Here is a 13,595-nt window from a genome sequence, read left to right on the forward strand (position 1 = left end):
GTTACAGAGTACCAGTTGCAAAAAATGAAAGATCGAAACGAGAGAGAGAGAGAGAGCTTACTAGATGCTGCAATCCAGCTTGTTGAAGTAATCGTGAGCACCAACAGCAGAGAGAAAACAAGAGCGAGTGATAGAGAAACAAAGGGAAAAATGAGAGGGAAGAGGGAAAATGATTTTTGCGCCTCGTTCTTTCCTCGCTCAAATTTATTTTTCCCGCAAGATTTATACAGACGGATGGTTTTCTCCGCTGCCATTTGTAGATAAATGGACGGATACTCTGTCAAATTTCTTTTTCCCTCAATTTTTTTTACAGACGGATAGGTTTCTCTGTTGCCATTTGTAAATAAATGGAAGTTTTTTGCGATATGAATGGGACTCTGTTGTGGCGGAACCATTTATCCGCTGCCATTTCATGTTAAATGAAATTGATTTTACCATATGAATGGGTCTCTATTGCGGCAGAACCAATTATCCGCTGCCATTTGTAAAAATTTCAATATAAATGGATCTCTATCGCGGCGGAACTAATAATCCGTTGCCAAAAACATGAAAATATTGTAAGTATTGCTGCGGAAAATATAATCCGCTATTATATTAAGTTTAAAAAAAAAAGAAAAAACTCACTAAACAAAGTTTTGAATGTAAAAAAAAAAAATCAATTTTTTAGTGACGGATATATATTTCCGCTACTATATGTATGTGAATCAACAAGTGAATTTTTTTCGTATGCGCGGCTCTTATAGCGGCGGATAAAATTATCCGCTGCAACAAAGGTACATATAGAGTCGGATAAAATTATCTGCTGTTATAAACCGCCGCTGTAGATCAAAAATGTTGTAGTGATCATTCTTTTGCAAATGTATGTACATCAGATTTGTTAAGTTGAGGCAAGAAGGCATGGTCCCATAAAGATTGTTTTGAGAAATATCAAGAAATTCAAGCATCTTGAGTTTGCAAAAAGTGTTTGGTATAGCACTTTGAAAATAATTTTTCGACATGATGAGATAATCCAACCTCGAAAGGTTTCCAATCCATTCAGGTAGCTCACCTGATAAATTATTTTTGGACAAGTCCAATGAATGCAGGATTCTCATGTTACCAAGAGATCCAGGAATGCTACTGTGCAAAGAATTTTTAGATATGTTTAGGACAAATAAATTTGGAAGAATTGAACCGATTTTCAAGGGAAGTTCTCCATGGATTTGATTAACAGAGATGCCGAAAAAATGCATGTGAGTGTTTTTGGATTGAGATGGCAGATGAAAGGGACCAATGAAGGAGTTATGCCTGAGACTTAAGAATTCTAATCTTGTGTTATTCTCTAGTATCCATGTTGGGAGCTTTCCCTTGAAATTGTTATTAGACAGATCAATGTATCTCAAGTTGTGTTGCGTGGACAAAAAACCAGGAGTAACTGTGCTCATTTTCAATAGGCCCTCAAATTGATTATCAGAAAGAGAAGTGTACTCAAGTGATGTGAGACCAAGAAACAAGGATGAAGGGATGTTTCCTTCCAATTGATTATGAGAGAGATCCAATAGATGAAGAGATGTCAAGTTGTCGAGGCATGCTGGAAGATTTCCTTCGAATCTATTTCCATTGAGATCTAACTCTTGAAGGTTCTTCAATTTGCACAAACCTAGAGAAATGAAAGAAGTGAGATGCACGTGATGCTTATCTTATAAAATTGCTTTCAAAGTGATGAAAAAATTATTAAATGAGTAACTTTAGAGTAAGTATATTTTTCTTTCATGTCTACTGGTAATGACGAAAAAAAGAAGAAGAATGTTACATGGACTTGACAGAATTTCAGATTAATGGGAAGAAAGAGAGGTGGCAAATCAATTTAAATTGTTTACCTCAAATTGGTAGGGAGCCATTTAGTTCATTGTTTTCCAAAGATAAGGTCTTGAGAGAAGTCAGTCCCAATGGATAAAGAAATACTCCCATTGAAGTAGTTATTACTTAGATCCAACACCTCCAATTTTATCAAAGAAGTGAACTCTACAAAAGGAAAGATTAAATAAAAATATGATCTGAAACTAAAACTAAAACTAAAAGCGGATTTTCTTTGAGATTTTGGACTAAACATGCTTACCTTCAATTGGAATTGGTCCTTCTAACGAATTAGATTTGAGATACAAAGCCTTAAGAGATGAAAGTTCACCCAAAGATGAAGGAATACTCCCATTGAAGTTGTTAGAACTTAGATCCAACACCTCCAACTTTATCAAAGCAGTGAACTCTACAAAAGTAAAGATTAAATAAAAATATGAACTAAAACTAAAACTAAAAGCAGATTTTCTTAGAGATCCAGGACTAAACATGCTTACTTCAATTGGAATTGGTCCTTCTAAGCCATTATAACTGAGATTGAGAGTCTTAGAAATGAAAGTTCACCCAAAGATGTTAGACTCTTAAAAAAGTTCCCACTCAAATCCAAGTGTTGTAATTTGTTGAGTGTGGATAATTTATTGAAACCTGTGAGTACAAAAACAGGAGAGAGAGAAGATATGAATCAGTCTCTTGTGTGTGTGTGTGTATGTGTGTGCGTGTGTGCGTGTGTGTGTGAGAGAGAGAGAGAGAGAGGCCTACCTTCATTTTCAACCCAACTAGATATCCAATTTTTGGATAAGTCAAGTGTCCTTAGTTGCTCAAAGGGAAGAAACAAGGAGACATTCAGATACCACCAATCTCTTAACTCATGATCCCTATCACTATTAAGAGAAAGTTTGATGACTCGCCTACTGGTATTGATGTTGTTACATAAAACTCCCTCCCACAGACAACAATTAGTCTCCATCTTAGGGTCCCAAGAAGAAAGAAAAGACTCTTCTGAGTGATTGAAGGCAGATTTGATATGTAACAGAGCAATTCTCTCTTGTTCTAAGCATCCCAAACACCCTAATCCTTCAAACTTAACCAATAATATTACCCACAAAACCCACAAACACAGCATCATATAAGAAGGCTCCTACTCTCCAAGATATATATAAGAAACTATGCTTGATTGATTTTAAATTGAAAATCTAACTAAACCCAATATCCCTTTTATAATGCTTTATTCCTTGTTTACACAGTGCTGATGTGGCAGTGGACAAAGAACCTCAAATTTAATTTTATTTATTTTAATCTCAAGGAATTTTTATTTTTATTTTTTTATGGTTATTCTATAAAAGTAAGTCAACTTGCCGTAATAATAAAGAAAATTTATTATTATTCTATAAAAGTGAGTTTGTAAGGAGATCCTGGTCTCGTATTCCAACCCCGTTCAAGTGTAAGCAAATGTCTCACTCCAAATCTAAAAAAATAAATAAAAATTTTAAACTTATCTTCATGGTGGATTCTCTAACTCATTAGATCTGTACATGTCATCAATTCATAGTCCATTGTTGGGTCTTACACTTAATGAGAAGATCACACGGCCAAAAAAAATATAATAAGCTGAAATGAATGACAAATTATAAGTTTGAAAGTCTATTTAAATGATGGTGAGCGACAATGTTTAAAATATCGTATTGATTGAATTTTTCGGTTAATGAAAGTTTAAATATGGTGTCAATTAATACATACCTAAAACATTCAATGTTTCATATCAGCTTGGCTGATACTGATACGTATCGATAGATACATTTTGATATTCACTACAACAAATACGGAAATTAGGAACGGTTTATTACCGTTCCTAAGCCTCTATGAAACGGTTTGCAAACTGTCTTTAATCGAGGCGTCGTTAATGAGGTTAAACGGCTGAAAGCCGTTCTATATTTCATGATTTGGAACGGTTAAAAACCGTTCCAGATCTCTGAATTTGGAGCTGCTTAAAACCCTTCCCATTCTGCGTCTTTATATAACAGCACACAATATCCAAAAAGATTTGAGACATCTGATTTTATAGAACTGATGTCCTAGGTCTGAGACTTTAGACATCGATTATAAACCGATATCTAAAATTGTTATAAATTGATATCTAAAATTAATATATATATATATATATATATATATATATATATATATATATATATATATATATATATATTTTTTTTTTTTTCTATTTGCCTATTACCCACGGTTAAAATAGATCCAAATAAAGAACATCGAGGTTCTCTATCACATTAATTTATACACAAAAAGAGTTGCAATAAGTCATAACTTACAAATCCAAAATTACAATGCATCGATAAACCCCATTCACAATCATTACACAAGCACAAGTGCTTACAAGGAAGCAATGCCAGCACTCCCATCCCTCCCTATCTTCTTTAAGATCCCCACAATGCCCATAACTACCAATAAAAGAATTCTTTCGTGTCACCACATTGCATACTCTCACGATGAACTTCCGCACCTTCAAAGGAGTATCCGAGAAGCAAGTGCTCCTGATCAACCAAAGAACCAAGGACTATAAGGTGAGAAACTTTCATGTCCACTAGTTCATAAAAGCCACCGATTTAGAATGAGTGTACTAGAGAGTTGTATGTAAAAACTAAAACAAAATGGATATAATTTCATAAAAGCCAGCTCTTATAGTGCAAGAAAGCAAAGGAAAACACAGAGAGAGAGAGAAAGAGAGAGAGAGAGAGAGAGAGAGAGAGAGAGAGAGAGAGAGAGAGAGAGAGGGAGAAGATGAGAGGAAGTAATCATTTAATAGGTTTTATAAACTTTGCAACATTATTAGAAAAAAAAAAAAAACAGAATTGATTATCTTAAAATGAATATCAAAGATATCAGACACAATAAATTTCCACATCTGAAAATATAGATAAGGATCCAAAGGGTAGACTACAATTTTAATTGTCACAGAAATGTTTGTGAAGTAGATTTCCCAATTTAATAAAATTCCGAAGTCATACTACAGAAAAAAATTCAAGTGGGTAAAAAATTCAACAGCTTCAAATGTATTAAAGATTAAATGCATATTCAGCAATGATAATCTCAAATTATACAAACACACGCGCACGCGCGCGCGCACAAAAGAAATTAAGAAATGAATGTTAATCGCGGAAAAGAAAAAAAATAAGCTAAATTAATGAGGTGTAGAGTTTAAGATAATTACACATCCTTGTAAAGCTCATAAGTGTTGAATAAATGCCAGAAGATAGACCAGGCAAAAGAAACATGGGCAGAACTCAAAGGGCCCTCATCTTCCAATTTATATGGACGGATCTAGTAGTCATGATGACATAACCCACTGCAATAGCCTGAAAATATTAACAACCCAACTTGGAGTTAAAAAGAAAATCTTATATGCCCAAGAATGTGTAAACAACTGAAACAATGACTACAAATGAAAGTAACTTATTTCTTTCATATCCAGAATCTCAGGAACCAGATGATATGAGAAATCACAGTGCTGACAGGTTTTATATATTTATTTATTTATTTGATAGATAAGCAGTTAAGAGTTATGTCTGTGGCATATTGGCATGACTAGTCACGTGGAAGTATGTACAAATGAAATAATAAGGTCATTGGATCTGGATTCAGGAAAGAAACAAACAACGTTGTTGGAAATTGGAAAGAAAGACTCACTTCTAGAATGACAGAAAAAATGATAAGATTCCTAGCCATTCCTGTCCACGTTAAACCCAAGTTGATTACAACCTCATTTGGATACCTTTTCTTCCTTCTCATGCTGCAATTCCACAAGCTTGATCTGTTTTGTTGAGTAAACACACTTCCTATCAAATACAAAAACAGATGTATATTTGCTCAGATGATATAATTCACTATAATAACATTATTCGACAAACAGAAGATCTATTATTTTCAAATAAGATGGATATAATATAAAAAAAATTGAAAAATCTATAAGAATTAAAAAAATCTCATCTTCATTTGGTTTGGTTTGAGTAGTTATTTTAAGCACATTCAAATTTCAGTTGAATAGATTTTGGAGTGGTACCACTGCTCAATGATGAGAAGTCTGCACAAAATCAGAAGAACATAATGTGCACATGTTAGTTGCACGAGTCCCTCCATCTTAATTGTTTTTAAGACAAATGAGCATAAACACAAGTGGAGGGATGACAGCCGACAATGATCATCAGCAACCACAAAATATGCTTTCAACAGAGGTGCTTCTACAAAATCACTTCTCTTCTCTTGTAATCACTAATATAAGAATCGTGATCGCCAACTGGATATCTATCTCCATATGGGATATCTTAATACCATTATTAATAGTCTACATAACTCAAGACTTCAGATTTTTCCCTACTAATTAGGATAAAATGTGGATTGCTATATAAGACACAATACAGAAAAAAAATAGTTGAAAGATTAAAAGGCCTACCAACCATGGACACACAACAAATCAGAACTTCTGAAGATGTTTCGCCAAAATCTTCCTAAAAGTAATGCTAATTATTCGTTTTGAGATACAAGAAAATCTATGTTCCTAATGGTTTGATCATTAGTCAAGTGAATGTATAAGCTGTTTTTCACCCAAACCCTCGTGGCTTTTGGAAGTGCTTTTACACTCCAAAAAATACTTCTGGTATATCTTCACCAAAAAATTGATATTGCAATCATGATTCTTATAGAAGTGATTCAAAGAATTTGAGGCTGATAGAGAATAATATTTCTGTTAAAAACACTACCAAGTTATGCTAGATTGAAGAAGTAAGTTGGAGTTGGAACTTACAATGAATGAAATTGTTCTTGAGCACTGTTTGTCATAGAGGTGGGCTTTGGATTTGGATCAGACTTGGGCTGAATGAAATTCAATCTTCTTGACCCAAGATAGATGACATGAGAGTACAATTGAGAGAGATCTGCACAAACAGAGACCACCCTAGTCCTCCTCCTAATCACGTGATACTTGCCTGCCTGCACCACACAATTTATATGCTTTTGCCATCACTCCACCAACGAATTGTTCTTGGTCAGTATCTCCAGTATCTGCAACATACAGACATCAAATGACCATTGGATTTTGTTTCTCGACAGGCCTTTTGTTAAAATGGAAACACAAAATAGGATGATTGTCATTCATAACCACCGTTAGCATATATAGATTCACTGGTGAGAACCACCACCAACTCACATCAGCGCGCCTAATTAAATTTAAAGAGAGAAAATAGGAGGTAATTCAGTCATTCCTCTGAAGAAAAGAAGCAGCAGGCCTCACGTAAGTGAACCCCTTGAAGTTGGTGTCGCTGGCAGTTGGGCTTGAGGCAGGAGAATCTAACAGTGACATGTTAGTAAATCATGGCTTATGAAAAATGTTGAAGATGAGGTTATAACAGATGACATGTTACAAATGGGCATCTCTACTATGTGCTACAGCCTACAGGTACTAACCAAAAAACAAAAAAAGATCCGCCCCTCACAAAGAGATCTTCAAAATGCTTCAAGAAATAAGATTGAAACAAAACCACAGTTTACTAGCTAGATCATAATTTCTAATAATAAAAAATTAAATAATAATAATAATAATTGTTGTTTGTACTCCAAGTTTAACCAGTAGTAATCACTCTCACAAAAACAATAATAGAATTCAAAGCAGTAGAGAAGCTCATCTTAAAACGGGATTCCGTAGCATTGGTAGAAGCAAGAGAATGTACAATATTTGATAGCGATCAACAAGAAGGAGATCGATGCTTAAGTGCTGTCGATGAGATCCAACAATTGATGGAGTCTGTTACTGTATCCTAAACACCCAATCTGCAAACAAATTCTCAGGCATCCAAAAGACTTATAAAGGTACCTCATTCTGGTAAGTCAATTTTCGATTGAGAACATGTCCTAAGATAGCCATGATAAATAGATAAATTGAGCCCCACTCTCCCTTGAAGTTTTAGATTTTAAATTTCTAAGATATTCTGAACCACTTCCCAGTTATCGGCAAACAGAATAATTCACTGAAAGTAATGCTTACCATCATGTAATTTCTCCACATGAACTTGCAGTCCTGAAATGGAAGATAAAACTGCAAAAGACCAAATATGTAGGTTTAGTAGAATTAACAGATGAACATTCTCTCTTTGTTTTTTTCATATGTTATATAGAAATAATGAATAGCAAAAGGAACCACGTTGTTAGTTCTTAAAGAAGAAAATGTATGAGATAGGAGGGAAAAATACAGCATTCTTACCAGAAATGGCAGGAGTGAGAACACCATCACCTATCACCATGCAAGCACCAAATAAAACTATAAGAAGTAACCAGTTCTCAATCTTTTATGCTTCTCTAGAAAAATGCATGACCGTATAGGCGATATCCCTAACTTCTAAATTTTTTTAAGAGGTGAATGGCACAATAATTTTGGGCCCAAAGAGTGTGCCATGACATGTAATGTGACCAATATGCAAAACATGCATTTGTGATCAACAACATGGGTTTCGTCCACACACGTACCTATCAGGAGGTTCACATGGCAAACGGATTATGTAGGCTCCACAACTTTCACATTCACTGCGGGTATCAGCATCAGATGGACATGACAACATCTCGATGGGCTCACCATAGCTTGAGTCAACCCTGTAGACACCTTTGGTGTTGGCTAAAGCTCTAGCTAGTTCTACCACGTATTTGACCTGATCATCACAACCAAATACATCAGATCAGATACACATACAGGACATCGAAGTTATAATATGTGTAGCATCTTCATTAGCTTATTGATGGCATGAAATCCAAGTGGTTGACCAAGGAACAATGAAGTTTAGGTCAAGAAATCAATCAAGTTTGACGTTTTATCAGGTAAATCAAGTCCTAGGTTCAGTTTGCAATAAAATGGACCCATTAGAAAAAGATCATGATGTTGACTGCTTTGTTGTAGTAAACCTCAATGTTGACAGAAGTTGCATTTAACATCATAGGTGAGAAGCACTCTCCATTATCGTCCACAAAAGGACTCTCCATTAATCCTTCCAATTGATAACGGTCACGATCTCCATCTAATAGTGGATAATAAGCACCTTAGCAACTTTAAATAAGTGTATAATCAGCTCATTGTTATGGACAATGGCATAGAAAATTACAAGGATTAGAAATATGAGTAACAAATGCTCCACATTGCAAGGGCACTGAATGGGAATATGAAAATTGTGGTCAAACGCATTTTTTGTGTTGGTGCAAAAACGGAGTTAGACATGCCAGAAAGTTCCAGAACAACCCAAAAGTTGTATACCATAAAAAAACAAAAAAAAAAAACGTCCTTCCTAAAATGCATAAGAAAAATGAGAGGTTCTCAAGTTCCTTTTGAACATATCAACCAAAAGTTTTTAAACTCCAATGACATGACTCACTTTGAAAAGGAAGCAGGAAAACTAAAGTGAAAATGACAAGAGAAATATTTTCCTTTAGGTTGTCATCTAAGTTAAAAACTAAATCAAATGATGAATAATTAGGCCCTAAGAGTTTACTAGGATACAGACATAACCTCGGTAATGTTTTCCACAATAGTGAATCTTTCAGCTAAGAGTATGAATTTGAATTTGAAGGTCATGCTGATAAAAAACATGGCTTTTACTATATGGGCCTATCTTTTATGAACAAAGGACAACAAAGTGCAGGTTTCAGATGGAAAATTTAAGTTTGATTTCTAATGTAATAACATTGGATGTTTTGTGCACAAAGGTATCACAAGGTTGCATCAAGTTCCTAAGTATAAGCAAACCAATTGAGCTAAACACATCATGCCTAGGTAACATGGCTCTCTGATAATAAGCAACTAAGAAATTGTTACTTCTATTATATGACTCAGCTGTTAGATGGATAACTGATATTAGAAAGTTATTAGGCTGAAATGGATATTCTATGAGTCAAATTAGGAGTACCATTTTTAACTTATGCATTTAATTTGGAAAATCAACAAGATGTATTATTTGTTAAAGAAGATGAGTACAAAAGGTTAGGGAAGAGAATTCCCACACTAATCTATCTATTTACGATTTCTTTTATTGCAATAACCCCGAACCTGTTTTCCTTAGTATATGGAAAAGATAATATAGTTCATCCACTAACCAATTCCTTAATGTGGTCACTAGCCTTCAAAGATTCATCTTCATACCTCACCCATTCAAAGGGTACTGAAGGTAGTACTTAAAAAAATAACAAAATGTAACTAATGATGGATAATAAAGTGTATTAGAAACAATGTTATATGAAGACTAATGGAGAAAAAGATCATTGACATTTTTGAGACAAGAAAAAAAGAAATTATAGATTGATTGAAGTTGATTACCATATTGGGAGGATGAGACACGTGAAATCTGAGCTGCAATTTCTAAATTACAGTGTTTCTCCACGTTATAGGTAGGTGCTGCAATAAGAAAGGATAAAAATCATTAAATAATGATGTCAGGATCATTGTTAGGTCAAAGAGTAGTAGAAAAAATTACAAATTTTCCTCTTCCAAATATAGGATTCAGAGCAATCAAAATAGATAAGGTTACATTCACAAGGTACGTATGTTTCTAGAAAATAAGGTGGAAAGCAAAATCACTTTCTGAAAGAATAATGTATCAATTACTCCTTCCATGCCCCAATACCCAGGGTTATAAATCCCGACTCCTTCGATAACAGACTGTTATACATCAAGAAACCACGTAAATCCAAAAACATATATAGATCAGATTGCTACATTTTATTCAAATACATAAAGAAACCACGTAAATCCAATTAAAAGAAGATCATCTTCTATTTATTTTTATTTATTTATTGAGAAAAAAAACTTCTGAAATCTAAAATCCTCAGATTTTCAACAAGTACATTAAAAAAATAAACATGAATAACATAAAATAAATTGAAGTAGAAACTATCAATGAACGATGAAATTATTCATAAACGTAAAGAAAACCTCTCTTAGAATGGTGACCTTAACATGAGAAAACAGAGAATCACATCTAAAAACCTAAATCGTCAATCCAAATCTGAAGATATCAGATAAAAAACCCTAATACAAATCTATTTAAAGAAAAGAGGGATTAGAGAGAGTACCAAGCCCGAAGTCGCGATGATTCCTAGCTTATCGCGTGAGGTGATGAGCGAGAGAGCTGAAATCGAGAGGTCGATCGAGGGAGAGACTGTTAGAGCGATTGAGGGAGCAACTGAGCAAGAGAGATGAGATCGAGAGGTTTATTGAGAGAGCGTCTGAGATCCTTAGATCAAGAGAGAGACTGAGAGAGTGAGTTCAATCGAGGGAGTGGCTGAGAGAGAGAGAGTGAGTGAGACAAGTTCGTTTTCGTTCCAACAGAGTGAGACGGACCATTGAGTCCTTTAAAACACAATAAAACGGTTTTCAAAAGTAAAACGGTTTAATGCCGTTTTTTAATAGAAACGGCTTAATGCCGTTTTAAATGTTTGTTCTAATTTTGCAATTTTTTTGTAGTGATTTCAAGCCATAGTGAGAGATACTTTTTGCAACATCTAGACTATCAAAAGAATGTTAGCTTTCTTAGAATAATTCTCTTTGTTTTCCTTGTGGATTCAAAGTTCTTTATCAAAGGTGAATAAAGTGATCTTCTTCTTCTTTTCACCACGATTCAATTGTGTATAAAATTCAATGTTAAATTTTTTAATTTATTAAGAAAAATCATATAACCATAAGTTAAAAAAAATGTTCAATGTGAGTTTTGAATAGATAGATATACCTTTCACTTGTTCGTCTCAACAAAGCTTAGCAGCCAATGTAGTCTTCCCTGATCCACCAATTGCGCACAATCCGATCATACTCACGTTATCTCTAAACAACTCCAACATCAATTCTTCAATTCGCACTTTCATTCCAATAGAAAAATTATGGATTTCAAGAATTGCACACCGATATTCGTTCTGATCCTCATTTCCATTCCCAACACTTGTTTCTATCAAATTCAGTTGATCTAATTTCCTATTCACTTCTTGCAAATGGACAAAAACTTGTTTCTCATCTAGGAGATCGATCGATCAAATAGAGTGGGAGATGAGATCTATCGAGGGAGACAGATCGAAAGAGAGATCGATCGAGAAAGAGACTGTGAGAGAGAGATAGAGAAGTTAATCGATCGATGAAGTGGTCAATCAATCAAGAGAGCGAATGAAAAAATCAGGTTGATCGATAGAGAAAGCCACTGTGAGAAAGCGAGAGACCGTGAGAGGCGATCGATCGATCGATGACTGTGATAGAGAGACCGTGAGAGACGATCGATCGATAGATGACTATGAGAGAGAGAGACCGTAAGAGACGATCAATCGATCGATGACTATGAGAAAGAGAGATGATCGATCGATGAGAGACTGTGAGAGAGAGAGAGACCGTGAGAGACGATCGAGCGATGAGAGAGTGAGAGAGGCAAAGAAACAGTGAGAGAGGGAGAGAAACAGTGAGAGCCATATTATAATTTGGGTTTTAAAATGTGGTCCATGGGCCGCAGATTTTGGATTTTAAAATTCGACGAACCAGGCCCAACAAATTTTTTAATGCAAATTTGGGATTTTCACGTAGTGGTGGACCATCCGATATGTTCGTAAGTTCATGCTATTCAGGACAATAAGCAAGACCCAATATAATTGGATAAATGATATGCACTCCTGTAGGAAAAAAAAAAAAGGTGAAAAGCCAATCAACATCAAAATCCAATATACAAATATGATCCATGCTTTCTTTTCTTGACAAAAAATTATAGTCGTCAACTAGCTATTCGATCGGATACAAGATGAGGATTTTAAATTTTATCTTCACATCATTCATATCATTCTAATTGACTTTTATATGATTTTTATTTTTATTTTTTTAATGTTCATTTTATGTTCCTATGAATTTTTACTGATTGGAGGTTGTGGATTATGTTGTTCATAATTAAGCTATGGGAGTACAACAATGTCAAGGTACAAATTTCTAGTAGTTGCTTTTGTTTCTTAATTATATTTTCTTATTAACAATTGTGTGTCTCATTTGGTAGTTGGTTTTGATCTTAATTCTTTTGTGTTTTCTTCTAAGTGTCAACAAGATGAATAAATGTAGACATTCTTATATGTCTGGTTTCACTTTTATTTTGTCTAGAAGATTAACTAAAAATGAACAAATTTTATCTACAAAAAGGGATATGATTGTATATAGGTACATAGATACATGGTTTATAAATATATAGATTCACTCGTCACAATGGACTAATAACGATTTCAAATGTGCGGGAAAAACGACTGTCATAAGCTGTGGATTTTAGTCGACTTATATAATCCGTCGTACCCATTATTTTGCTTCGGGATTTATGTCGATATTAAGGATAGATTTTGGCTGTCGTTCAACTCAGTTGTTTAGCAAATTTAACATAAAATGATGATGATTGGACCTTAACTTAACCCTAGTCTTTGCCCGTTGATCATAGGATTTTCTTAGATCGTAGTAGAAACCGATCATCTCGATCGGACGGGTTCAGTGCCTAATAAGGGTGCACATGGTTCGGATTTTAGCAAAATTGGAACCGAACTAAACATAATCGATTTTACAAATTTGGAACCGAACCAATCCAATTACCTTATAGAACCGAATCAATCCAAACCAACCTTGGTTTGGATTGGTTCTCGGTTCTCATACATATTAATTTCAATAGTAAAATTAAAAGAGTTAAAATTTAAGTCTAAATAAAATAAATATTAAATAAAAC

General features: G+C 34.4%; 1 long non-coding RNA gene across 12 annotated transcripts; it reads right to left on the reverse strand.

Moving 5' to 3' along the window:
- Positions 1 to 4,062: 4,062 nt before the first annotated feature.
- On the reverse strand, positions 4,063 to 11,208 carry LOC147381948 (uncharacterized). Of its 12 annotated transcripts, XR_015174235.1 has the most exons (10): positions 10,948 to 11,204; positions 10,193 to 10,270; positions 8,362 to 8,540; positions 8,099 to 8,128; positions 7,883 to 7,933; positions 7,569 to 7,668; positions 6,647 to 6,903; positions 5,533 to 5,681; positions 5,057 to 5,201; positions 4,070 to 4,379 (listed from the first exon to the last, which is right to left on the reverse strand). It is a non-coding gene; the product is annotated as an uncharacterized LOC147381948 (long non-coding RNA). The 12 variants fall into 12 exon arrangements; XR_015174230.1 differs by having other exon boundaries at positions 4,068 to 4,379; positions 6,647 to 7,668; positions 10,948 to 11,206; XR_015174233.1 differs by having other exon boundaries at positions 4,068 to 4,379; positions 6,647 to 7,668; positions 8,099 to 8,155; positions 10,948 to 11,206.
- Between the last annotated feature and the right edge of the window lie 2,387 nt (positions 11,209 to 13,595).

This window comes from Akebia trifoliata, unplaced genomic scaffold, assembly GCF_017979445.1.
Source record: "Akebia trifoliata isolate Shusen 1 unplaced genomic scaffold, ASM1797944v1 Contig00130, whole genome shotgun sequence".
NCBI lineage: Eukaryota > Viridiplantae > Streptophyta > Magnoliopsida > Ranunculales > Lardizabalaceae > Akebia > Akebia trifoliata.